Source organism: Mchenga conophoros, linkage group LG15, assembly GCF_057382185.1.
Source record: "Mchenga conophoros isolate Kocher_MC1m ecotype Shallow Benthic linkage group LG15, M_conophoros_male_GT1.1, whole genome shotgun sequence".
Lineage (NCBI taxonomy): Eukaryota > Metazoa > Chordata > Actinopteri > Cichliformes > Cichlidae > Mchenga > Mchenga conophoros.
Genome location: NC_140540.1, coordinates 39,268,174 through 39,294,865, shown reverse-complemented (window position 1 = coordinate 39,294,865; position 26,692 = coordinate 39,268,174). Strand labels below are relative to the sequence as shown.

The following is a 26,692-nucleotide window of genomic DNA, read 5'->3' as shown; positions in this document are numbered from 1 at the left end:
ACCCCTCCGGCATTTAATCCTTTTTTTCTTGTTGATGTAAATTGGTTTTAAAAATACCTGTCAGTTAGAGCAGTTACCGGACCAGTTTATGTCTGACAATATTTTCACGGAACAGCCTTTAAGGTGTTGCGGATAAATACGACAAAATAAAACCAGCACTAGTACCAAAAAAAAGAAGATTTATTCATAACACATGGGAAAAGACCCGGGGAAACCGAGGTAATGATGAAAATGATAAAAAAAAATGACACTAAAAACGATTTTTAAAAACCCCTGAAAACCAGAAATTTTAATCGATCCTCAACTCTCGGGGCCCGTTACCAAGCAACTCACGGACCAGTAACGGTCTGTGCCCCTGGGGTTGGGGACCGCTGAGTTAGAGGACATGATGGGTCCCAGGGTATGCCCCAGGGATCCGTATTAGCACCACCACTTTTCCATATATACATGATTTTCATGATCATTTATCAATTGCCGTATCCCATTTAAATGCAGGCAAATCCAACATCAATCTGATGGTAAAGCTTTAACATTTAATATTCCCAAGACCAAAAACTGCTTAAAGTGCTGAAATAATTACAACAAACTTACAACATAAACTCATGAACTCAAAGTACAAAGCATGAAACTCTAGCAAGGATGAAACCAGGAACTTAATAACCAGGAGATTTAGGAACTAAACATGAAAAAGAGAAAACACAGCATGTGGGTGGATCCCCACAAGAAGAAAACTAAGGAATAAACCAGGAATAAACTGAAACCGGGAACAGACTACATATGAAACCAGAACCAGGAATATAATGAAAACAAACCAATGACTGCAGATAAAGATACAAACTCAAACTACCGGGTCAACGACCCAGGAACCAATCACTGTGAGTGCTCTTTAAGTTTGCACTGTAATTAAGTTGAATGTGGGCTGAATGTTGTGTTCAGTAGTCTGTAATTGTGCAAATATTTATTCCTTTAATTATTATTAAAGCAAGAATATAATGAAACTTTACTGACTGGTGTTAGGACCTCACCTAGTTGTGTATAATTCAAAGTCACTATTTATTTTGCATTTTTCTTGGCCAGGAATAAATGCGAAGAAGAACAGTGATGTTGGTATTTGTTTGTTTAAACAGTTGTTAAGACTGAGCGTCGATTATATGGAAATTAAGATTTGTTCAAGTGTCGCTAATTTGTTCTAAAACTTAACAGGACAGGACATTGTTAATGAAACCTGATCTATACTGTAATAAATCAACATATCGGTGGCGGAAAAGGTCTGAGACAGCAGTTATGGGTATTTGAAGATGGTGTAATAACACCACTGCTGGAGTTTTCATGCTTCCTGTTTAGAGAACAACAAATGATTGAAAAGCTAAATAAAAAGAGAAAACTCATTATGGCAGAAGCACGTGCTGTATGCATGTCTGTGGCAGAAATCTTGGAAATGAGTTTGTTTGTTCACGTGCAGCAGAGAAGCCAGTTATTACCTTCCTTTCATCTCCTCCTATTTTTTCAAGGCAGCAGACAAAATAAAGAACAAGTTGGCATTCAGCCTTCTGAACAAGAACGCATCCTTAGGGTTAGAAGTTACAGGAAATTGAGGTGTGAAAATGGGCCTTGATGATGACGGGCCGCACGTGAGCCATTACATGGATCTGTGACTCAAACTCGAGTGACATACGAGGACACCGCAATAAATAAGCTTTTATTTGTTTTCCTGATGCTCCTGCAACGTGCGTGCCACATCTTCCAGTTGCTTCACGATGGTAATAGCTTCTCTTTGCTCCATTGACGAAAACAGAATTCAGTTAATGAGATGCAGGAATTAAAAGTCAGCTGGGAAAACGCATTTAGCAGCTAAAATAGAGCAGATTCAGTTTATCTGCAGTGACATCAGTCACTGGGAACCCTCATTCATCCCGCATCACTAATGCCATCGCTTTTTCTTCATAACTTGCACAGCTGTGTTTTTGCAGTCATTTATTGTAAATTAAATATATTAGAGAAGTATTCTTAAAAGCACCTTTAACTATGTTTCTGTCCACACAAACCTGCACACAAAATGCTCAGCATCAACCCCGGCACTCTTCCTTGTCCTCTTTCCTGGTTGTGCTTTGATAGCTAACAAATGGAACAATTATGTGCTTGACGGGTTTGATGTCACAAGTTTTGAACATCTGCAGCTCATGTGGCACATGCTCAGAGCCATTGTTGGTGAAAATGTTGTTGTTCATTTGATTTGCTTTGTGAATCGCTTTGGACACAACTGAAAAGGGGAATGCATCTTTTTTCAAGGATGCATCCTTCCCTTGAAAAAGGAAAAGCAAATTCAGTCAGTCTCAACAACTCTACATGATCCAGCTCCACAAACCAAGTGCACCAAATGATCTCCAAGCTACTCAGTGCCTCCCATGGGTTGCACAGAGAGAGAAAAAGCAGCAGTTAAGCAGAGGTAAGCAATGTTGCCTTGATGTCTTGCCAATGAGCAAGCTACATCACCACTGCCGAATATGCAGAGAGAGGTAAAATGTAGGCAAAGCAGCGCTACGCACCTGTTCTAAGTAATCAAAGACATGTCTCTGCTACTTCAGGGCTACCATCACCCACACAGTCCATATAAGTCAGCAATATGTTGCTGTGCTGTTCCTGATGGCACCATGATTTACTGACTACGTTTCTCTGTAATGCTGACATCGTGCCACTGGTTTTATGTCATTCTGCCACTAGAGCATAACCTCCTGTCCTTTTCCAAGGCAACATTTTTGGAAGATACATGCACACACGTGCTATTCACACTGAAGCACCTCTCAGGTAGATGCAGTACACCACAATACCTGCTGTCTCTGCCATGGCCACTTAGCCTGGAGCTAGCCAAGGCCACAACAGCACGTCCTCACCTTTTACCATATTTTCAAAATTGGGCTTCTGCAGAATCCTGGTGTGGCAGATAATGGCTCAGTGCAATATGCGGCTCCATACGCCTTAGCATGGGCTTTTTGCACTATTTCTTCAGAGTGCCAGAAAAGTAAGGATGCTTACCTTCTGAGCACAGCCAGACATCAGCCTTGGAAAAACACAGATGCTCAATTTAAAAGGAACTGCTGCCATGGCGCTGCCACAGACACCTGCTTTAGAGTCGTCTCCTCCTTCTGAGTCGCAGAGAAAGAGCCCGAAGGAGATAAAGTTTCTTTCAGGAGACTCGCTGTGAGTGCTGTTGTAGCTCACTTGGTTGAGAAGGTAGTACGTATGCCAAAAGGCTGCAGTGCTCAAGGTTTTTCTCATTCTCCCCGCATGTGCTTTGTGTTCTTTCTACATTGTGAAGTTTAAAAAAAGAAAAGGTTACATGTATCTGCAGTGGTCCTGGAGCTTTGTCCCCCTGTAACCGAGTTCTTTTGCATTTTGAATCCTTTTGTATCATCATTGTTTTTACCTTTTAATGAACGCTACGTTGAGTTTTTATTCCTGTTTGTTTTCATGATTATTCCAGGTTTCTTAAATGCATTTTAGAATTATAGTTATTGTTAGATATGGAATTTGGTTCCCTGTATTTTCCTTGAATTTCAGTTTACAGGCACTCCACAGTGGTTTCTTGCCTTTGTGGGGGATTTTTCTGCATTCTTTTATTTCTTGTTTTACGTGGTTGGTTTGTGCCTCGTCTGCCTTGTTCGGAGTTTTACATCCTGTCTATTGATTGCATTCATTCTGTACCTCTCCTTTGTTCTTTGTCAAAGCTTCTGCATACCACCTCTTTTTTCCTCCTTCATTCTGCCTGTTGGATTTTTTTGTTTTGCAGTTTGTTTCCTTCTGTATTTTTTCTTTTTTGTACTTTGGGCTCCTGTATGCAGTCATAACATAACATTGTATTTTCTGTTTTTGCCTAATCTACTTCATGACAAATATTGCTTCATGTTAAAATCTCAACATAATACAAAAGATTAAGTACACTCCAACTTCCCTGTAAAAGACGTTTCCACCGATGATGTTGATAACAAATGCAACACATGCTTGATTAAGCTGACGTAGCAAATCTTTCCATTTTTAGTTCTGAATACATTTTTTTGCTGGTGTTGTTTACATGTTTTCCTGAGCTGTTCAGGCTGCTGTTATTGTTTTTCATTTGCTCTTCTCCATTTGTTCTCATTTACTGCACATGATTGCATCAATGTTTATTGCAGCCATTAGTCTGAAACCCTAGCGTCAATAACCGGTGTATGGGGAGTGTGATTGCATTAGTGCGGCTGGATCAATAGTTTCTGGAATACTGCAGAACCCCAGAAGAGGCGAGGTAGCCCTGATTCTCACACTAATAATGAGAGAGTGACCTTCATGGTTTGAGTTTTGATCTTTTTTATGAGCTCAGACTGACCTCATTCTATGTGATGGGATCTTCTGACCCCCTTTTTTCATTAAGTTGCTTCCACTTAATAGGAGTGAGGTGTACGATATGTGGTAAAAGGGAATGGGCATTGTTCTTTATGGCTGCTGTATTGAGATACCACTCCTCTCTCTGTTTTGTCTCTGGGTGTCTCGCTCTCACTTTACCTCCGAGCTTGTGCTGAATAACTCAGCAGTGGTGGCTGATAGGCTGGTGGCCTTATGTTATTTCAAGCTGCAAATTATTAAATGCACTGATGCTACAAACTGACACCTAGTTGACCCCATTTCTACACTGATGTGTTGGTATCACACGAAGGCCTTTGGCAGCAAACAAAGAATAAATAACCTGACTTATCACACTACAGGCATGTATCATAGTGCACACACGAAACCTGCACAGTCTTCATTATGTAAGTGAATTTGGTCAGTTGGATAAGTTCATACAAACACATTATTCATGCTCTACAAAGTCCTGGAAATAGCCTCATTACAGAGGACAGGCCTTGCATAACAGACTTCAGTTCTGTCCAAAACATACAGTTTAAAAGAGGTTTTTAAATGTCAATTCTTCATCAAATGAACCGTTGTATTATACTTTTTATTTATGTTTATGTAGCTGCTGTTGCACAGTGTTTGTACAGGTTTGAGATCCAATATGATGCTTTGCAATGTGTTGCTCCTTAAAGCCTCTAAAATTTCTTCTCTGCATCCAGAATAAACTATTGAGAAATGACCATGGTAATAACCCCGAAATAAAAGGTGTGGTGCGTAATATATAAATAAAAAAAGAACGCAGTGGTTATTTTAGTCAGAACAGAACATTAACAAAAACATGGGACAACTAATTAGGTCAGTTGGCAAAAGGTGAGTAACATGATTGGGTATAAAAACAGCATCTTAGAGAGGCATAGTTTCTCAAAAGTAAAGGTGGGCAGAGGTTTGCCAATTTGAACAAAAATGCATGTACAAATCGTGGAACAATTCAGAACAAGAAACAAAACAGGACTGAAACTGCTCTTTTAAAAGTTTTTAATGACCTTTTAACATTTACTGACTTGGGAGATTCTGCCACTATTAGACCTCAGTGCTGCCTTTGGTACCGTAGTTCATAGGATTCTTACCTCTCGGCTTGACCGCTGTGTCGGAATCAGAAGCACTGCACTGGAATGGTTTAAAGTTAGATTGGGGGATACGTCATCCTCAAAAAACTCACTTTCTTGTGGGGTCCTCCAGGGGTCCATTCTTGCCCAGTCCTTTTTTCAATTTATATGCTCCCTATGGACTCAGTTTTTTATTTTTTCATATGTATTTTTTTTTCTCGTTTCATTGTTATGCAGACGACTCACAGATTTACCACTGAAACAGAAAACAGAGGTCATTGTGCTGTCCCTGTGACCACTACGACTTTGGCCCTTTAGAAGGAAGTCCCCTAAGTTTTGACACCACAGATCAATGCTGTAATCAGAATCAGAATCAGAATCAGAATCAGTTTATTGCCAAATGTTGAGCAGGTTTACAACATTAGGAAATTGCTGCGGTGCTTCAGTGCAAACATAGTGTCATAAATAGCACTTAAATAGACATGAAAAAAAATAAAAGTAGGGATAAGAATTAAAAGTGCTACGTAGAAAGATATGTGCATGAGCTATACATGAGATATGTACATGAGAATAAGAATTATGAGTGCTACGTTGAAAGATATATACATGAGTGCAGGTGGTGATCAGTGCCAAACATGGAATGATGCAGTGAACACAGCGTAGGGTCATGTGTTAGTAGCGGGAACAGTCATATGGTTATTGTTCATGTGTCCAACAGCAGAGGGGAAGAAACTGTTCTTATGGCGAGAGGTTCTGGTGCGACTGGACCGGAGCCTCCTGCCTGAGGGGAGCAGGTCAAACAGACTGTGTCCAGGGTGAGAAGGGTCAGCTGAGATCCGAGCTGCACGCCGCAATGTCCTGGAGGTGTACAGGTCCTGCAGAGATGGGAGTCTGCAGCCAATCACCTTCTCAGCAGAGCGCACAACACGCTGCAGTCTCTGTTTGTCCCTGATAGTGGCTCCAGCGTCCCACACGGTGATGGAGGAGGTGAGGATGGACTCAATGATTGCAGTGTAGAACTGCATCATCGTCCGTGTTGGCAGGTTGAATTTCTTCAGCTGCCTCAGGAAGTACATCCTCTGCTGGGCTTTCTTAATGACGGAGGTGATGGTGGGCTCCCACTTCAGGTCCTGGGTGATGGTGGTACCCAGGAAGCGGAATGAGTCCACAGAGGTGATGGGGGTGTCAGTCAGGATGATGGGGGGGAGTGGGGCTGTGTGCTTCCTGAAGTCCACAATAATCTCCACTGTCTTCTGGGCATTCAGCACCAGGTTGTTGTGGCTGCACCAGGACACCAGACGTTCAACCTCCCTCCTGTAGGCAGACTCGTCCCCGTCCGAGATGAGTCCAATAACGGTGGTGTCATCTGCAAACTTGATTAGCTTGACAGACTGGTGGGTGGAGGTGCAGCAGTTGGTGTACAGGGAGAAGAGCAGAGGAGAAAGAACACAGCCCTGAGGGGAGCCGGTGCTGATGGTCCGGGAGTCCGAGACATTCTTTCAAGACCAGTTTCTTTCCAACTACTTGGAAAAGTGAAGCCATTGCTCTGTTTTAGAGACTTTGAGAGAGCTATCCATGCCTTCATTTCATCTCGTCTTGACTTTTGTAATAGTCTTTACTCAGGTGACAGTCTGTCATCAGTTAGCCGACTGCAGCTGGTCCAAAACTGAGGTCTGCAGATCAAGTGCTGGTAGCTGTCCTGAGGTCCAGATTAAAGCACAGAGGACATCAAGCCTTTGCTGTAACTGCTCTTACACTGTGGAACAAACTGCTCCTTCACATCAGCACCTCCCCAACATTAGACTCTTTCAAAACCTGTCTGAAAACCCCTCTTTTATTCCTTGGCATTTAAATCAGAATCAGTTTGTTCTACTTTTATTTCTTATTTCTTACTCAAATCTTCGCATTTTATGCTTCTTTTCTTAAATGTTATCATGTCTTCCTATGTTTTTATCTCTTTAGATTATCATAAATGTACAGCACCTTGGTCAACAGTCGTTGTTTTAAATGTGCTATATAAATAAATTTGACTTTGACATAAAATGACAAAAACTGAATATCTTATCATCTAGAGCAGCAGCGAATCTATGGTCAGAGTTTCTGGGATGCTCAGCTTCCAGTCATGATGCCAGCACACAGTGCCTTGCAATTAATATATCAGGAATATGCTACTTGTAGTCAACTCTTTTCACATTTACAAAGCTCATTTCAGTTGGATAACATACTTTGCTACCTTCAAAAGCAAATTAAATAGTTGGATGACCTAGTTGAGTGTCTAAAAATAATTCAGAATGAATAATTACAGATTTTAATATAATACACCAGTTTTAGGGTGGACACTTTAGCTATCAAATTTGTGCAAAGGCTCAATCATGTTGACCACAGTTTTCAAAATAAGTTAAATAACAGTTTGTAAAAGAAAGAGGAAACATGCACAGCATTGTTTCAGTCTTTTAAACACACAGAGGAAGAAAGATTAGTCAGTAAAGAAAGGGGAAAAATCGCACTGCCACACCATACACAAGCAAACTGGTCAGACAGCTGCTTAAATTAAAGTTTTTTCTGCCTGTCACATTAATATAGTCACAGCCATCTTGTTTACCCCATGTTTATTGATATGAATCCGGTTAAACGCTAAACATGTTCTTTACGTTCTGCTGGACATAGACAGGTATCATCCTCTGGTCTTACCCTCACCTGGATCTGGAGCTGTACTGTAAACAAACAACGAAGCCCAGAACAAGAATAGAAAACTTTCACAAACTGAAATAATATTTGATTTTTTTATTTTCCCAACTAGCAATGTAGCAGCAGACTATTTGGCAAATATAACATTAGAGGACGATGCCAAAATAATACTGAAATACATCATCATTACTAATATTACTATAGGTATTTTTAGGGTTGCTGTGATGGAAAAACATTTGAGATCCAAAGAAGAAGCAAACCAGAGAGTTAATCTTAAACTATCTTCTGACTCCATATGTTTCATCTCCAGACGTTCAGCTGTAAGTTACATGAGGCTGGGTCTGTTCCTCTCTTTGTAGAGATGAGAAGCAACCAGTTGTACCACTGGTCAGCCTCCTAAATGAGACCATTGTATCCTCGTGTATCTTCATATTACACACCTGTGTCTTGAACTTTGATCTAAGAAATCACATCCCTATAAGTACCTAGCTTGCCCTGATACACAGAAGTCTTTGTGCTCGTGTTACTCTGTAGACTTTAAGAAATCTCGAGTACCACAGACGCAGGACTCGGACAAACAGCTGTGTGTGCCTCTGAACTGCAATTTGAATCAGCTTCCATGCTCATACTATACTATACTGTGCACTTTCTTCTTTATTAGAACCTTCATTTGAACCTCTGAAAGTGACGCATGAATAGAAGTCTCTCAGTTCAGTGGGAGACGATAATCTCATCTATGTTTGAATAATTAAACTTTAGAATAATTTAAATGTTTCCTGTGGAAGCTTATTCATGCCACTGAAAAAAAGACCTTTTTGCCACACAGAAATTTGAGGTTATTCGTTTTGGGGCTGGGTATCTTCAGCTTTTGAGCTGGATATCTGAAAATTTCAGCTCACTCAGAATTTTGAGATACATAACCTGAAAGTTTGAGATAAATCTAAATTTCGAGTTAGGTCTACCGTGCAATTTTCTCCCCCATTTTTTTTCTTCCTAATTGGTGATAACTTTCATCTTTGAGATCCTCCGCATGAGGACATTTTAAATCAGCAGTTTTCATCTGTACCCTAAACCAACACGAAACACAACTTGAAATCATATCACAGAACATTTACGGGCTTTTGTTACATTTTATGGTCATTATGAAAACTAATTTAACTAACTGGGTGGTTTAACTACACAGTCAGTGGTGGATGGAGAGCAGGTGGACTCTCTCTCCTGATCTCACCAACAAGTGATTTTATTATATTCTTCTGACATGAAACTTGCACTAAGGGTCTTCAGTCTGGCAAAAGCAGGCAACATTTCACATGTGGCGTCATGTTTCCCTTTTCAAGGTACAACTTGATCAGATTTCATTGTCCTGCACACAGTAATATTTGTGGCTAAACACGGTTAACTAACATACATTTATACTGCCCTATGTTTTCACTGTTCAGCCTTTTGATGAATTAGTATTGTATATATCAGTCTACCCAGTTGGCATCTGATTTATGCAATTAATTCTTCTGCCAAGACTGTAGTAGTGACAATAAACTGTGTACCCAATGAAGCATATCTGCTGGATAGAAAATTTAAAAACGAGGTGAGGTAAAAATGCCACTGCATGTTGGAGCTACTGACAAGGATCATTAAAAAAAATAATAACGGTGGGAATATGTGTTAGTGCTTAATGAGTTCTCGTGTTTTACCTTCAGAGTGTCAGCTGACGAACTGGCAGAAAAGGCCTCATATGGTTCATTAGCAGCAAGTTCACTGTGGTCAGAATCCAATGTGGGTCCATCTGCTTTCCATCCATCGAGTCTTTTGGCCCTGTAGTTTCTACACCACTAACAATCTGCTGTGTAACGGACTGTTTACAAAGTGTGCTCTGTAGGTTCACAAGGATTTACAGTTTTACTAAGGAAACACTGATATATCAGGTGAGCATGTAATTAAAAGCTTTTTGGCCAGCTGGAGAATCAAAAGAAGCGGTGAATACAGCGTCCGCATACTGCCACTAAGTCGATATTGCAAACAGTTGTTTATTTACAGATCCAGAAGTTACAAAGCAGCGTTTTAAATTAATACAGAGTGATGTTTCCTGCTACCCGTAAAATGAACAACTGGCATGCCGTTGAACTCTGTCTTTGGTCTCTGCCTAAAGCACATCTGTCTCAGTAGCTGCTAATTAATCCACTATGATGACAAGCTACACTGTGTCTGTTTGCTGTTTGTTGATAAGAAGGTCTCGTCTGTTACAAGAGTGTTTTTACAAAAAGCAGCTAACTACTAGGTTAAAATTTTCTCTCTTAATTTACTAGATTTCACAGCTGTGTGAAATCTGCTCGATCGGGGGCTAAACATGGTCTCACAGGAATGAAATAACAAACATACACATACATGCTAACTCTGTACAAACATGTGGACACCCTCTAATACGACCTTTGTACAATCTCTGATTTGTTGTTCCCGCTGAAAATGCATTCACTGCATTGTGCTCTTGTACCACAGTGGTGCTGAGTGGACATGAAGGTGAGCAGTGGTCGTGTTACCCTCTGGCCTGTCCTAAAGAAATGAGATTAGGAGGCGCACGGCTAAATCGAGCCTTTTATATCCTATGCTTAAAAATAAACCCGAACAAGCAAAACAAGTAAGAAAAACTAGATGAGACGGTTTGACAGGAAGGACTATAGACAAAGTGCAGGGAGTTCTGAAAAGTACAACAGCTTCCTGAACTTGTAATACACTCATAAAATATTGAACCTCAGAACTGGGTTGAGCCAGGATAATATAAAGCAGGATAATATAATACAAAAAGGGAATAATTGCAGTCAATTTGGACAGGACTTTCTGTATGACATCATCACTAAACACATTATTCTGTACAGAGAATAAGAAAAATTATGAGAATGAGAATTGCCAAGATTAATACATTATTAATGTCTGATTATCATTTACAGCTCATAGAGACAAAAACAATAAAATCTGACTCATCTGAAGTTCAATTTCACTTCTCAAAAACAAAGCCAGAGATCTGGTGATACTGTGTCCAATCCCAGGTTCCTCCTCCACCCTCAGGGTGACTATATATCAAGTCTAATTATTTCTTTCTTTGTCTTACCTGGGTTGTGCTGCATATCCTACAAACTGTCTTCTAGACGTGATTTCAGTCCCAATGCCACAGATCTACAAAATAATGCCCCTGGCCATGCAGTCTGCATTTACAAATATTTGTTAAAGAATATGCTATTCTATAGAGTTCACTGAATTTTTGTATGCTACAGTCCTGCAACAAGTCAGTTCATTCAATTTCTTAATTCCTAAATATTCCAACTGTAAGTGGTATTATTGCATAGTGGAGGCATATAGGAATCACAGCATATAAAGTTATAGAGCAGGGTTGACAAGTGCTCAGGTGCTTATTGCATAAAAGTCGTCGACACGCCGCTGACTCAGTAACTGCAGAAGTCCAAACCTCCTCTGGCATCAACATCTGCACCAAAACTGTGCACTGGGAGCTTCACAGTGTAGATTAAATGCATAGGTGGCCCAGAACATTTTCCATACAGACTCTGAGTGTAATAAAGACGCAACCTCTATTTGAGTGCGATGGCTCACTGCCTTGGCCTGCTGTCTTTTCCCTTGTTTGTCTCTTTGTGTAGTCTTTCAGGTTCCAGGTAGGCAGGGTTAATTAGTGCGACTGGGAGCACCTGGCCATCTCTCTGGAGCATTGAAGAACTAGCCGCCTCAGCTCTTGCTGGCTTTTTCCTCTCCATTCAGGCAGCATCATGTTATTTGTTTGGTAGGCTACAGCCTGGTTGTTTTAGGTTTTACACTGTACAATACAATGCACACTTAATCACTCATCTAACTACTGACACACATGAAAACACTGATTAGCACACCTTATGCAGTGCTATGGTTTTCTACTTTATTTTGTTTAACTTGAGAGTTTTGGTTCAAGTTGTGTCTTTCTCATTTGAAATGGCCCTTGAGCCAGTAATTCATTTTAAAAAGGTATCCCAATCTCTTTCAACTACATCTGTGTGCTGAGTATGCGAGAAAATATTTTCTCTTTACAGTTTAGCCACTTCCTTTTGTCAGGTGTCCAAACCCAAGGACCAGATTCAGACTGCAGAGTTTTTCAAGGTTTGTTTACAGAACTCAAGTAAATAATAAAGGGCAAGTGGGCTGTAGAGCAGGGGGCTTTTTCATCATGCAAACTCAGGAGGACTCTGTAGACAAGGAAACAGGCAGTTGGAGAGGGACAGCTGATTATGAGAATTTGTGAAGGCATATAATGAAAAATGTCTAAGGCCTTACTTGCTGTAAGGGGTTGCAGGTGGGCAGAAAGACTTCATGGAAACTTGAAGTGAATTTGGTGGAGAGTGGGCAGGTAAACACTTCTTTCCACTGTAGCGAGCCTATTCCAAAGAAGGTGCAGGTGAACTTCAAACTCCTTCCAGATTTGCAGAAGAGAATGCAAAGCGACAGGCAGTAAACTTCCTCTCAGGATCTAAACAATTATGTGTTTTTGTTTTTTGCTAGCACAGCTATTTTTTAGTTTGAACATTTTTATGGCTCTGATCAAAAGAAAGAGAAACAGAGCAAAAGATTAATGTGTTTCCTTGAGAAGCTTATTAAAATCAGCTTTAGAAAACATGTCACTGTTGTAAGCTATAGATACAGATACAGAAAGTTAAACAAAAACAGGATGGATGCACGGATGTTGGTGCTGTTAAACATGATTTTTTTCCTACAGTTTATCAGAAATAAAAAATGTTGAATGTTAACATAGGTCAATTATTTAACTGTAGAGGGTTAGCCTGTCTTTTGTCTCAACAGCAGCATGAAAGATGCGCTGTACTCTGTCTTGTGCTAACTGCTGGTAGAAATCAATCCTAGAAAGCAGCATGTTTGAGAAATGGGTGCACAAGGAGATATATGTACAGCTACTATTGTGTTACAGCTTTCAAGCTTGTTTTTTTTTAACCTTATTAAGGGTATTTAAGGGTATTTTAACTTCATACAAATCACTTATCTTTGCAGTAGGCCCTCCAAGGTTTGGAGGCCTATCTCCACCCACCACCACTTCCCCTGCCGGTGGCGGACTCCCTCAGGTGTCGGTGTGTTGGTGGTTCTTTGTGTCTGGGGGTGGGCGTCCGGGTACACACCGGCTCACTCCTTGGCGGCCGCTTGTCGGGGCCTGGGGCCTGGGGCTCGCTCGGGCCCCTTTGGAGGTGGGGTGCCCCCGGCCTCTCGGCCTAGGGCTCGGTCACTCAGGCGCAGCTGGGGGCCGGCGGAGCTCACGGGCGCGTCACTGCAACCCCCCCTGGCTTCTGCTCCGCGGCTGCTGAGTGAGCCCTCATCTGGGACTCTCCTCAGCTCTTACTGGAACAGTGGCGCGGCTGCCCCTCTGTTGGTCTTCCATGGTCTCTTGTGTTCTGGGGGCCTCTGGATGTCTGGAGTTTTGATCTCCTCCATACCCGCTTCACACCCTGGAGGATGGGGCTGTGGCCCCCCCACACTCCCTAGCAGATCATTACATGGAGAAACCTTTGGAATGCAAGCATGCTGATCCACACAGGTATGCACACATGGGTATTCACAGACGCGGACTAAAGCTTTCTTGGCTGCTGCCTCAAAGCACACTGTGCGCTGTCTATCTTGCGTGCTGCACAATATCGTTTATTACTTAGTAAATACTGATATCTATGACTAGCTAGTTTATTGTGATGGTGCTTTGTTTTCTCTATTATTATGTTGCTCTTTGTTGTTTGCTGTCTCCTCTGTTTGTTTGTTTGTTTGTTTGTTTGTTTGTTTTTTCTCCATACAGGTGACCCAGGAGTTTTTTTTTTTTTTTTTTTTGTCTCTCTTCCCCCCCCTTCTCACCGTCTCTTCTCCCCTTGGGTTTTCTTTCTTTCTCTCCCCCTCTCTCTCTCATTCACTCCCCCTGTCCTATTTATTAAAAAAAAAAAAAAAAAAAAAAAAAAAAAAAAAAAAGACAAAGGATGAACTGAAGCTCTGCCATCACGTAATGTCGCATACTGCTGTTTCTGATGTCATTTAAGAAAAAAAAAAAAAAAAAAAAAAAAAAAAAAGAGAAACAGAGCAAAAGATTAATGTGTTTCCTTGAGAAGCTTATTAAAATCAGCTTTAGAAAACATGTCACTGTTGTAAGCTATAGATACAGATACAGAAAGTTAAACAAAAACAGGATGGATGCACGGATGTTGGTGCTGTTAAACATGATTTTTTTCCTACAGTTTATCAGAAATAAAAAATGTTGAATGTTAACATAGGTCAATTATTTAACTGTAGAGGGTTAGCCTGTCTTTTGTCTCAACAGCAGCATGAAAGATGCGCTGTACTCTGTCTTGTGCTAACTGCTGGTAGAAATCAATCCTAGAAAGCAGCATGTTTGAGAAATGGGTGCACAAGGAGATATATGTACAGCTACTATTGTGTTACAGCTTTCAAGCTTGTTTTTTTTTAACCTTATTAAGGGTATTTAAGGGTATTTTAACTTCATACAAATCACTTATCTTTGCAGTAGAGACCAAAAATCAATCATTAAATCTGTGTGCAAACTGCAAACCCTGTTAAGCCAAAAGGAACTCTTTTGGTTAAAATATCTTCTCTCCAAAGGAGAAACCAGCTGATCATCCAGCTGGTTTGCAAAGACACAAAAAATAAAGCACAGACATCCACAAACATACAACAAGCTTGTTGCGAACAGCACGGCGTAATCCTGATTCCAAACAGGGTGATTAATAATGAAAGGGGTATTAGAAGTTCCAGGCTTCCACTCAGCAGATAAGGTGGGCATTTACTGAAAACAACAGCCAGCGAAATTCAATTGAGATTACATAACTCCCAAAATCAACAAGGGCTGTGGCCCCGAGATGTTTTGTTTTTCAGGCTGTGATGTAACAGGCTGGTGGCCACAGACCCCTCCAAAGACATTTTCTCTGATGATCTCTTGAGAGAGTTATTCTTGTCTGGTAACTCTGTCCAAGTTAATACGCAGCAGGCCTGAGCCTAAATGCTCCAGGTTCTGTGCAGCCGTAATCCTCAGACACCTCATATCACACAGGACCAGACGCAGCAGGTCCGGGGTCAGCGCACGCTCCACAAACCTCCATCTCATTCATCCTCTCTGTCAGCTCTCAGAGCCAAAATATAAAGTGTCTTATTTACAAAGTGGAATCTAAGCTTTCTTTAGAGGCTTGTTTAAATCCTGTGCTCTTCTAAAGGAAGTACTACCTCACAGGGTTTCCGACCCAGCAGCTGCAGCCGGTCACAAATATTGGGTGATATTATTTTCCTGGGTCTTAACTTTTTTTCCCATTAAAAGTCTGTAAATTATTCTGAGGTAAGTTTTAATTCTGTACATAGCGACTGCTGTGGGTTAAAGTTTGTAAGCGTTCAGGGAACCTCTATTGGCAAGGGGCCCCATGCCGTTGGGGCAAGCTGTCTTGCTTGATGGCAACCTGAACCTTAGTGTAAGGATGAATTTTTGCATTATTTATTGAGCAACTCCAAATGCAGTAAGAAGGTAATTAATTACATGTAAATTTCTGGCCCAGAGCCACTGGGCTTGGATTGAAGCTTAATTAACTTTGATCACAAGGTTAAAAAATATGTCACCTAGCACGGCCATCGGCCCTCCCGTTCCTGTGTTAGTAAGCTTTACTTCAAGAGTAATTTATAATATTTATTATAATTCCTAATAACATATTTTGGTTTATTGTCAAGGTGAAGAAGTGTAGGAGTTTGCACTCTGCTAAACCTTCTGCCACCCTTCCTCATCCTCCTTTTTTTCCAACCCTCCTTCACCTGCTTGTAATTTTTCACTTTATTAAACTGTCTGCTGGAGAGCGTGAGTATAATCATTTATATAGAGCATTTATTGTCCCCTGAAATATTCATAAGAGCTTTGTCGGCCATATTTATAGTCTGTAAAATAAAAGCAGGTTAACGGCTTCTCACCAGCTCGGTCAAAAGAAAGAAGGTAAAAGAAGGTAATACTCAACATGTTTGACTGCCAAAACATGTAAAACAGCGGAATATTTAAAAAAAAAAGAAAAATGTATTCAAAGCAGTTTTCAAGGTCTTTTTAAGAAAAATAGTTTCTGAAAACCTACACTGAACTTTAAGACCTTTGAGGGTTTTATCATAAATCATTTGTCTCTTTTGCAACAAATCTTCCAACATACAGATTCTCTCTAAGCAGCTGTACAGTTTCAAGCTGCCTCGCTTTCTGAACCCCCTCTCAGTCAAACCCCATGGTTCTGGATTTACATCTAATGTCGACTTTCATTGGCAGTGCACGATTTAATGTGTCCTTGATTTGGACAGGTAGAAAAAAAGCCGTGGTGAGGAGGTCGGGGGGGGGATAGCCCACCTGAGCTTCAGGATTCCTGCCTGAAACCTGCTAAAAATGTACTGAATCTTAATTGGAACTAAATCCTGTGGCTGCCTTAGAATAATGTTAGTAAGGTCAGTCTTTACAAGAATGTCATTATCTTACTGCAAATAAAAAATGAAGTTTGTGAGATATTCATGTCAGAACTGATAGTTTTTAACTAATTAGCCTTGACATCAGTACACATCATTAATTTCTTCCTAACAAGGGGAAATATGTGTAACTGCTGGGTGAGTGTATAAGAGCTGATCCAGGTGGCAAAACTGTTGGTAAATACAACCAAACTCTTCAGTCCTGTCACCTCTTATGTGCTTTTTAGTGTTTTGGTTTTGTACCATGCAGTCTTGCTGTTCTGGTTGCTTATCACCGCTCTATGCAACAAGTGTGTTCAGCAAACAGCTGCAAAAGTCCAATCTGGTCATAAACAGTGTGAAATATGGAGCAGCTAAAGAAAAATATTTCCTTCAAGAGTTACTGTAGCCAAAACAGAGATTATAGGGCAGCGAATGCTCGACTTTGATTTAGTCATCGAACTGAAACAAACAACTACACACTACATAAAATGTAAATAAAAACAGAATGATTTGAAAATCACATAAACCCATAATTTATTCACAATGTTACATAGAAAACATATCAAAGGTTTTGAAGTTTTAAAAACCTCTGATGGTATGGGGGTGATTAGTGCCGGTGGATTTGGCAGCTTGCAGGTTTGGACAGGCACCACCAGTGCAGAAAAATCCAACAGAGATTCTTGTCCAGATCTTTTTTGACAAAGGCCGAACATTTTTCAGTAAAACAATGCTAAACTGCATCAGCTGCAAAGCCGAGTCCAGTCCATCTGCAGTTCAGATCTTTCACCAAATGAAAACATTTGGTCCATCGTGAAACTAAAAATACGACAAAGAAGACACGGGACACACATTCCTTTCCCACAAGAACATCTGCTCAGTTTGCAGATGTTCACAGGCTGTTGTTAAAAGAAAAGGAGATGCATGCAAACATTTGATATGTTTTCTATGTCCTGTTGAATTGACATAATCTGCAAAACACTGTTTTTTACTTACAGAACATCCCAAATGTTTTGAAATTGGTGTAACTGTGCAAAAGTACCCAAAGATAATTGCAGGTTTAATGGCACCTTAAAAATAGACTTTATTGTAATGAAATTTGGTACTTATAACCCATGCATGTTTTCAGACTCTCCAAATTTCCACTATGACTTATTTGGAGGCATTATTGTAATATATCTGCTCATGCTTGCAACATTATAAAATCACCTCTCTTGTAAGACAAAACAGGGGCATTGTGCCCAGAACTACAATCTCATTCTGGCATTTGGTAGTGTGATTCTTAGGAATGCTTGGCGTTGGTGTTAGTTACATTATAAAACAAGGAAGCCACTGTGAAGAATGCAGCACTCTGCTGTGCCCACAGCTCATTCTGAGGAGTATACAGCAAAAAGTAACAGCCGAACCCATCAATACAACATCTGCTCTCTAATCTGTAAAGGCCCCCTGCACTTGGAAAAGCCCCCATTAACACACTTCTCACTTGCTCCTAATGGATATAAACACAAACATACATTATGCGCACATGTAGGCTGCATTCAAGTGCACTTTAACACAACTACAGTATCTTTAGCTTTGGGCAGTAAAGTGGAAAAACATCCCAATGCGAATCCCATCACTTTACCGGATTGAAGGATTAATAAACTGAGATAAAAAGGTAGATTTATGATGGAGAAACCTGCTTATCCAGAAATGTAAAGGCTTTGCTAGCTTAAAGTGCTGTCTTGCATAGGTACTTTTGGTTGCTCCCTTATTTCCCAAGGAGTCCCGGCAGATGGATGCAAAAGTTTATGGGGCGCTGTTTGAAAACTGAAACATGCTGAAATTAACGGCAACATTTTTCTACATTTACCTCAAAACCTTACAAAAACATGTTTTTTCAAGTCATTTTTTACAATATTTACTAAAATATTTGTAACTTTTTTATATTTAAAACACAATTTTAGATGTGAAATATTAAATCTAAATGTTAAATCTAAATATTACATTTAAATCTAAATGTTACAGGAAACTAAAAATTTAGCTAACATGCAAATTTATTGTACGGATCAATGGAAACACCAAAATAAAAGCTTTATGAAACCCCCCCCCCCAAAAGTGTGTCATAGTGGTCAGGTTGTGTCTGCTCTCTCCTGACCGTCACTTCTCACCGCCATGAGCTGCTTCACTTCTTACCTACCAGCATGTCCAGCAATTTAGCTGAAAACATTGGAAGAGTCGTTTTGTCGGCCATCCAAAGGTTCAGCAGTTGTGCGCCCTCAGCAGCTGCAGTCTCTACTTCACAATCACCGCAGCACATGTCCAGCTAAATCCATTTAACATTTAACATTTAGATTTACATATAAAAAACCTTACATGTTTTTGTAAGGCTTTGAGCTAAATGTGGAAAAAATGTGCCGTTCATTTCAGCATATTTCAGTTTACAAACGCCGCCTCATAAACGTTTTACACTAGATGTCCTCCCATTTTCCGAGCTTGGGACCAGCACTGCTAGCACTCTACCTTGTGACCACCAGTTTGTGAGGCTGGGATTGTGACTCCTCCTGATCTCAAACCATTCTTGTGTAAAGCATGTAAATTTATTAACCACTAACCACTTAGCCGCCTAAAGTACCTCCATGTACTGAAGCCAAAGTAATTAAAGCAAAATCCTTATTAATGAAACTTTTGTTCAAAAACAGCTGTAGTTTAATGCATGAAAATATTTCTTATAAAACATAAACATAAATAAATCGAGCACTTTTTCCATCTGCTTTAACCTGTAAGGTAATGATTCCTCAGATCTACAGTTGCAGAAGAGTTACATAATCTCTTCTTACACAATAAAAACAAGAACAATTCCTCTGACCTTGTCTGTTTCAGCCCTCAGTGAATACAGGGAATAATGCATCAGTGCTCCTACAGTACATGATATTGTTTAACATTCCAGATTTCCAGACAGTGGTTCTGAGTTTCCAAGAAGTACTAACCTGCGAAACCACTCGGGCACGCAATTTCTTTTCTGAAAACAAATACGGCCTAAAACGTATTTAGGACCATCGATCAGTATCTTGGATCACTAGATTTTCAATACTGGCATTTTGGGATTTATACTAGGAATATATAATAAATAGATTAAAAAAGAAGAATGTGATATAGCTGCATAATGAAAATAAATACAATAAAGTAAAAAAATATATAAAAAATGTTAAAATCATCAATGCATAAACAGAATATTAGAAGTAAACAGCACAATAAAGTGTCTCAGTGTTGGTTAAATGTTTTGAGAGTGAAGGGTTAAACTAAGGCTTGACTTTATCCATTTCCTTTTGTGACCTGAGGGAGGCAAAGTTGTTCTTCTCTGCACTGATACATAAAGACAAATGAATGGATGTCCCAAAGGTCTACGGCCCCCATATGGCCCCCCTAGAATGTGTATGTAGGTCAGACATAAATCCGCACAGCCATGCACCAGATTTAGCAGGTTCCTGTTGCTGTTTGCATCAACAGAGGATGATCAGTTATTGTGTGAAGCTTGTTAGAAAGCAGACCCTCTGAGAGGCTTTAGTACAAAGTCCTCTGAGAGTCAGACATATGCTCCTTGCAGAGGAAGAGGAAATCATGCTCCTCTCCATTGTTCAAGCGTGGGGGGAGAGGGTTACGGCTCCTCAGTAATTGGTTGTGCATACTTTATTACTGCAAACTTTCTGTGGGAGCTACATTAATGCAGAGCAACTGCCATGTCTAATTATTTTTTGATTGTGAGCAATCCGTATAAACACAAAGCTTTATTATTCAGACTGTACAGTAATTAAAGGGAGGAGGGGACAAAGTTTAGAACAGATATTGGCAAGAAAAGACCTCTAGCTAGTCATAATGAGTCTGCTCAAATCAGCGATGATGACATTTCACAAAATTATCATTAAAATAGGGCCATAAATGCTTTTTCCACTATAACTGGAAAGGTCACATAACTATCCTTATTTATTATTATGTAACAATGAGGTGTTTATTTATCTAAAAACTAAAAAGGCCCAAACAAAAGCATGCACTGGCAACCTTGCCTGTGGCATTGATTCTTAGTTGTGTGTTTTAAATTAGCTGCATAAGTTCAAATGTGACACCAACCAACCACTTTCTCTTTTTTTTTAACAAGAGAAAATAAGAAGTTGCTGTTTTGTTTCATATGCAGCTTTTCAGTCTTCCCAGTCACAGTAGTCCTAAGCATTTGAACTGGAGGCACTTCACATCTCATCTAAGAGGCTTGTTCGGCTTTAAAACCGAATGGAGTCCCAGGTATTTAACCCAGTAGTGGAGCTGACTAGTTGGAGGTGGAGTCCTAAGATCCCTTCCAAGCTGTTTCCCTCACACTCACATCTACCCATGTGACCTTAATAACCCACAAGATGGTGGAGTGGGGCATACCTTCACTCATGGAGGCCCATAACAGCTCACATGATGACAGGGCGGGTCAACAAATACCTTTTCAGTTGCCTTCTCCTTCATTGGGCCTTTTTTGTGTCACATTTCTCTGAGATCATAAATTACTATGCTGACTATGAACCAAAAGAAGAGCAGAAGAGCAGATTTGAAAGCAAATAATATTTGTATAAATGGCTAAAAACTTCACATTTGAACAGATATACGTATTTCTGCTAAAATTAAATGTACTAGACACATACATAAAACCTGATTAAGCAGAATCAGTTGGTGAAAGGAGATGGTGAAATTTGGAACATAATTAGACACAACAGGCCGATTAAGTATAGCAGAGTCATGAAACAATCAGTCATCAGCAAGGAGAGAATTTCCTCTGGAAAGCACATTTAGATATCGGTCAGTGTACAGCGTCATTGCTGAGAATAATTTCAGCAGAGTGATACATTTTCCAGTCTGTTGCATTAGATCAAAAATCCCCACAGTTATTGTGTGAAGCCAGGTCAGAGCTCCTGTTTTATCTTTTACCCAACATGACAGTGTGGTCACCACTCCCACTCTGCTAATATGTTAAAACACGAGTCCCTTTGGAAGCCATTCAAGGATTTTGTTCTTTGGCAGCCCAGTCCACTATTGTCCACCTACTCAAAACATCTGGGTTATAAAAATACACTTTTTGTATCATGGTAGTTTTGTTCTGACCATATGCTCTATTCAAGGACATTTGTTCAGAGTTACAATCAAAGCCGTCTTGCCACAAAAACTATATTAAATGGTAAAAAGGTCCATCATAACGCTCTCAAGGCCAACGGAGCTTCTTAAGGTTTTGTTTTGTGTGAACCATCAACTGAAAAGTTGAAAGAAAAACTGCTAAACAGCAGAAGCTGGTGCTTTTTTGGGTTTTTGAAAAAGCACTTAAAGAAGCTGTTGTAGCTACAAACACTGCAAGAATAATAGTCGAGGGCAACACAACCTACAAAAATGATCTGGTTGCCCTGACACTGTGTGTGTGTGTGTGTGTGTGTGTGTGTGTGTGTGTGTGTGTGTGTGTGAGCATCAAGAAAACCTCCAATGGGTGTTGTGACATTTCAAGATGGGGAGGGGCGGTTTTGTTTGTTTACAGTGTGCATCATCAGCCAGTCATCCCTGTTTCTTTGCTCATGGGCATACAAGCCTTATAGCTTAGCACCTACAGTAGCAGGTAGAGGTGAGCTAACTTTATCACAAGTTTAAATGCATCTCTGACTACAGGAGTGATCCTTCCTGCACAAGATGTCCCTGTGACTCAAACCTCAATCATACTGCATGGCCTGGCAATAGAAGAAAAACCCAGTAACTCATCAAGCAGATGCTAAAATAAACCACTTTACATGAAAGAGGTCACGTTCTGAAAATAGAGCACCTATCGTCACGACGATCTTTACATCACAGAGGGTGTTGTAAACTGAGGTCAAAGACAGTCAACAGTGTCAGTCAGTGCAGAATAAAAGCAGACAAAAGGTCAACTCCAGGAACCCAAACATAATATGTATATATATGCTAAAGACAAATCTGTTTACAAACATGATGATCTTCACACTGGGTCAAAAATATAATATTATAATAACAAAACAACTGCTGTAAGAACATCTGTCACATTATTTTGTGCCAATCTCCTGTCAAAAGTATTATTTCTATGATTGCACAACCTCTACATGAAAAACAATCCAATCATGTGTGTAAAAGAAAAACAGAAAACAAATGAAAAACAGGGTAGATGCTGCAAAAATTAACTAAATTAAATGAATAATAATATGAAAAAAGCCACACATCTGCTACTTTTAGAGTCTGAGAGCTATCCAGCTCTCAGCTGTTCTCCAAAGCAAACAGAAAGAGAGAAAAGGTTTCCAGAATAATCACATAAAACTCTGCTGACATTTTTAACCAATATTAATGACGTTATATTTCATTATTGCATTACAGCCCAGTGCTCGCCAGCTCTACTGCTTTGGGCCTTGCTGAACACAGCTAGCATATATATCTATATGTATATCCATGTGTGAGATTTATAGGTTTTGGAGTCCTTGTTCAAAAAAGAAAATGACGTTTGGTTTGGTTTTTTTAATTAATAAAATAATTTGATTAACATTAAATTGATCATAAAATGTTGTAACTCAGCAACAGAAATTAAGAATAAAAGGGTAATTAATCATTGAACAACTGCTTTTTCAATCATGTTATCACAGCTGAAATTGTTTTGCTTAAAGACGTAAGAAATCTGGTTAAATCTGTAGACATGAGCTAAATATCTGCCTCAGCAATCACTCGCTAAAATGCCAAAGATCTGTAAAGCCGCGAGTGCTACAAATGTACAAAGTTTGAAGAACAAAGTTATTTTTTCAAATAAAAGTCTTTTTATCTTCACTGTGTCACAGCTGTCTTTCCATTATGAATCCTTTCAAAGGAGAGAAGAAAAAAGAACAGAAGTATTTTTTGGCCCAAACCCTTGAGCTTTAAATTTATTGCAACTTGTGGCTGGAGTGTTTCTCTGTGATATATCGCTCGCTCGCTCTCATCTGCTGCTTTATGTATCTTCTACAAACACAGAAAATAGTTACTTGTGACATAAAGTCAGTGTAATAATACTGTCATCTAGAAAAATTAGCAATGCAGAGAGCTGGCTGCATGACAAAAAGAAAAAAGAAAAAAAAATCCAAAAATAATCAAATATCCAATATCTAATCTGGTAATTGGCCACACCAGTATCAGTGAAGCCACAGTTCTCAGCTTGGCGTTACATTAAAATAAGAGGAGAGGCTTTGATAACAAAGAAGAGGGAAAACCCAACTGCATACAAGTGTTACATACAAAACAGGTGATATCAGCATCTTAAACTTGATGATGCTCTTTTAGCCGTGTCATAATGTCAGGAAATTTGAATTCAAACTCAAAAACAATTTAAGGGTTTGTTTACAGAAAACTCGGGAGTCACAGACTCTAAACTGCTGAGTAAACAGGTAACTGGATCCTTTACAGGAGCGTCACAGGGACTTCTGCCAAAGAGGGGAGGACACGTTAGAGCTGGCTGAGGTAATTGTTTCTGTCACGGTTTGAAGTTGTTTAGAGATTTGGTTTGATTGCTTACTTGTTTCTCTTCTCTATAGCAGGCTGCAGCAAGGGAGCCAGAAGAACAGAGGTGAGCAATGGAAACTGAACAGATAGGCTGATGTCAGCCAGTTTAAGGATACAGGTCATTAGGATTTGCAGGAATCAACTGGAATTTTTCAACAGGCAGGAATTTCCAGCCATAACATCAAATGTTATGAGAGCACACAAGAGAACAGAATTAGAAAATTCTTAAGGCAACGGCTCAGAGAAAGCACGAGCAGTCTGATTACAACAGCTGAGGGGGCAACGGTCTGGTGTAGTTTGGAGGCTCAAGCCATTCTGAAGGAATGAGCGAGAGAAAGGAAGACAAAGATCCTCCTCTCGAGGACAAAGAGAACTTTTTTGTGTAATGACGGACATTGTCAGGTGTAATGTACTGTACATCTATTTCTGCAAATAAGCATATCTAGACATGTAAAACAGCTTGTTTTGCACAGCTAGATATGCTTTACATATGCAATTTTAATTCTGTTCATTTCCTGGATGTCTGCAAAAACAATTTATTTCATTTTTTCTTTTGCGGCGTCAGGCTCTTAATACCTGCTGTGAAGCAGTCAGAACAAATTATGGCTGGTTTGACAGGATTAACATCATTTGCTCTCGTACACTGTAATGTTTCAATGTTTTCATTGTCGTGGGAAAGGTTTACCCAACATAACCCCCACACCCACCCAAGACTCTGTGTTTTCCATATAGGCTGACACATAACAGCATCAGTCCCCCATACGCAGGCTCAAACAGAAGGAGAGATTCACTAAATGAATAAAAGTGGTGGCACATTACCCCTACAGGAGCCCCTACTCAACCCATACGAAGCTCCCGGTGCACGTTTTCTGTGCTGATGGTCTTTTTCTTCATCGTTATGTCCTGGCTTGGCTTGAGTTATGTTGCCCTATAACTTTGTGTGTCAACTGGTTGAGTTGATGTGGTTCTTAGACACTTCCAGTTTAAAATAATACCAGTTACAGTTGATTATAGAATGTCCAGGGAACAAATTGCACTTGTTGCATTTATTATATATATTTATATACTTGTGCTAACTAGGCCAATTCAAAGATATTGAATTTGACCCAGTACAGCACAGTTTATCTAATTTAGATTGGGACTAACAAAAATGGATCGCAGGTGAAAGTTGTAATCCTTTTGTAAATTGGAAACAGAGTTGGGTGGATAATATGAGCGCATTGTGCAACACAGTCATGTGTTCTGGCGAGCTGAGCGTCCTACAAAAACACGAGAGACGTGACAACAACCTGCCTTCCTCCCCTCGCCTCCAACCAGATGACCGCCCCTCCCTAGAGCTCTGGGTTGCTCCCCAACTGGGTCTAGACTGGGTCTAGAGAGTATTTTAAATTCAGGGAATTTAAAATAGAAAGTAGCTCGTCCACAGAAGGACTGGTAGCTCCCCTTACGATAAGGGTTCAGATCGCGCAAACAGGTGTGAAATGTGTGTGTTTAGTTAGTTAGTTTATTTGCTTGTTTTAATCAATTTTAAATCATGCTTTTTATTTGTTTTTGTTTCTAATGTCTCTGTAAAGCACTTTGAATCACCTTGTTGTTGAATTGTGCTATACAAATAAATTTGCCTTGCCTTGCCTTGCCCTGAGCCTGGTTCTACTGGAGGTCACTTCCAGTTAAAGGGGATTTCTTCCCTCCCACAGTTGCCAAGCGCTTGTTCATGGGGGTGTTTTGATTGTCGGTGTTTTCTCTGTATGATTGTAGGGTCTTTACCTTACAATATGAATCGCCTGCTGGAGGCAACTGTTGTTATGATTTGGAGCTATATAAATAAAGCTGAATTGAACTGAGTCCCAAATTTGTGCATGTCATTAATGTGTCTGCATTTATTTTAGACATGCGTCATGTCGAAAGTAAAGCAAGTCCAGACTGGTAAGATTATTATCACAACCTTTAGGAAAAAGTGATGAGGGTGATGCAGGATTAGTTGACTGAGAAAGGGACTTGGTAGAAGACGTGGTAAAAGATTGCCACGCTCAGCACTGCATTTGACATGTGAGGAAACTTAATCACTCTCTGAAAGCTTGCTCCTTTCTTATTGCCCTCCTCAGAGCATTGGTAGCCCTGTGAAAAATCTCTAAGCCTCTAAAGCAGATTGAGTTAACGATTAACTAATAGTGAGGCAGCTACATATAGTTAGGTGAGCAGAAGGGCCACATATTAACAGAGCTTAATATGTTTGCACTTCTCTTTTATTTTGCAGTCTGCTTTTGTTCATGAACAATGACAGGCATATGTTACATAATTCACATCTATTGTTTTCACTATCCACAACTTTCAATCCGTTTAAACACATGGCTCATGAGTCGTGACTCAAAATCTATATATATTTAGATGGACGGGGAGGATGTGAAGCAACTCAAAAAAGACACCCTTTTATTATATTGTAAAGGTTTCCTAGCCCTCTATCGCAGCAAGAGCTGTCAAACTGTAGGAAATGGAGAGTATAACACTGAGAATGAAAGCTCTCA

The 26,692-nt window shown here is 39.9% G+C and overlaps 1 long non-coding RNA gene across 1 annotated transcript in view; it reads left to right on the top strand.

Annotated features, from left to right (window-relative positions):
- Window positions 1–25,954, top strand: part of LOC146558894 (uncharacterized) — a 39,750-nt gene extending 13,796 nt beyond the window's left edge. Inside the window, exon 3 of the long non-coding RNA XR_014888738.1 lies at window positions 24,072–25,954. This is a non-coding gene — a long non-coding RNA (uncharacterized LOC146558894). The remainder of the gene's footprint in view (window positions 1–24,071) is intronic.
- The last annotated feature ends 738 nt before the right edge of the window (window positions 25,955–26,692 follow it).